Genomic DNA, 1,720 nt, shown 5'->3' with positions numbered 1-1,720 from the left:
GGCTTCGGTCCACTGTGTACTGTTATTTGAATAGGGCTTAGGCCCAATGGGCTCGAGCTGATTTGGGCTTTGGATAGGTTTCTCAGATACACCGAGTTTTCCCAAACTCACCCCTTCCTCTTCCATCCTTGCGGTGAGCCTTAGTTGGTGGACTTGGAGTCAAGGGGATTCGAATGGCCATGAAGATGGATTGCCGATTTTAAATAAGTTTAGCATTTAATTTGGATTATTTTTATTATGCTTAAAGTTGTAATAAGGCCGCTCTTTTTAATTAATTTTATTTTGGGGATTATTAAACTGGTTAGCACTAGGGTTCATTTTATAAAAACTACTCGTTTTTAAAAGATCACGATGACGCGCAAAGTTTCTGCAAAGTAAATGTTTTTCCAAGAAAATAAATATTTTAAGCAAACGTTTTTCAACCTTAATCATTTTCTTAAGATGGACATAACCAAATGGTTTTCTCCAAATTATACGAGATGTTAGAGTGTAGCAATGGCGGTGTGCATGTCTAGGATTGGATCCGAAGGGAGCTTGGTACTTAAGCAGTCCGACGGACTCACCTCCTCTCCTTCCTGGTTTCCTACCTGGTGCACAGTTTCCATTCACTTTAACCTACTTTTAAAAGTGTCTTTTACAACACCAACTAAGTTTTTCCAAACTAAGTAATACGGAATGTTTTGAACGCTTCAATGTGGCGCATCAGATCCGGTCATAACGTCCAGGCCGGGTTTGGGGTGTTACATAGAAGGCCAGATATTGAGGCAAATCAATTCGAATTGAAACCAATGATGTTTCAAATGCTACAAACGGTAGGCCAATTTAGTGGTATGACCATGGAAGATCCACATCTCCACCTTCGATTGTTTATAGAGGTGAGTGATTCATTCAAGATAGTAAGTGTGACTGAAGATGCACTGAAGTTGAAGTTATTTTCGTACTCGTTATGAGATCGAGCACGATCATGGCTAAATTCATTGCCACCGAGTTCCATATCTACATGGCAAGAATTAGCAAAGAGATTTTTGGTAAAGTATTTCCCACCTAGTAAGAGCACTAAGTTGAGGAGTGAGATCACAACTTTCCAACAATTGGATGACGAGTCTTCGTATGAGGCTTGGGATCGATTCAAGGAGTTACTTCGTAAGTGTCCTTATCATGGGATTCCTCATTGTATCCAGCTGGAGACATTCTATAATGGTCTCAATACACATACAAGATTGATTGTAGATGCTTCTACGAATGGTGCAATTTTGTCTAAGTCTTATAACGAGGCTTATGAGATCATCGAAAGGATCACAAGTAATAATTATCAATGGCTAACAAATTGAATAGCTTCAGGAAGACGTATAGCTGGAGTTCATGAAGTGATGCTCTCATTTCATTATCAGCTCAGGTATCATCTATTTCCTCTATGTTCAAGCAGTTTACCACTAATAGTGCTAATAATTTTTCTGCTCAGCCACCAAGTCCATTTGAAGTAGTTTCTTGTGTGTATTATGAGGAAGGTCATTCTTTCAAGCATTGCCCATTAAATCTCGAGTCAATGTACTATGTGGGGAACCAACATCAAAATAGGAGTGGACAAGGACCCTAGTCCAACTTCTATAATTCTTTCATGGGATAATCACCCTAACTTTCCTTGGAGCAACTAAGGAAATGGACCAAACAACAACTTTATGCAGCATAGACCCAACCAATCTCAAGGGTTTAATCAGCA

The 1,720-nt window shown here is 39.4% G+C and overlaps 1 non-coding gene across 1 annotated transcript; it reads right to left on the bottom strand.

Annotated features, from left to right (window-relative positions):
• Positions 1–1,058: 1,058 nt before the first annotated feature.
• LOC128292333 (small nucleolar RNA R71) lies at positions 1,059–1,165 on the bottom strand. Its single transcript, XR_008282317.1, has one exon. It is a non-coding gene; the product is annotated as a small nucleolar RNA R71 (small nucleolar RNA).
• Positions 1,166–1,720: the final 555 nt, after the last annotated feature.

Source organism: Gossypium arboreum, chromosome 4, assembly GCF_025698485.1.
Source record: "Gossypium arboreum isolate Shixiya-1 chromosome 4, ASM2569848v2, whole genome shotgun sequence".
Classification (NCBI taxonomy): domain Eukaryota; kingdom Viridiplantae; phylum Streptophyta; class Magnoliopsida; order Malvales; family Malvaceae; genus Gossypium; species Gossypium arboreum.
This window is presented reverse-complemented; position numbering and strand designations above follow the sequence as displayed.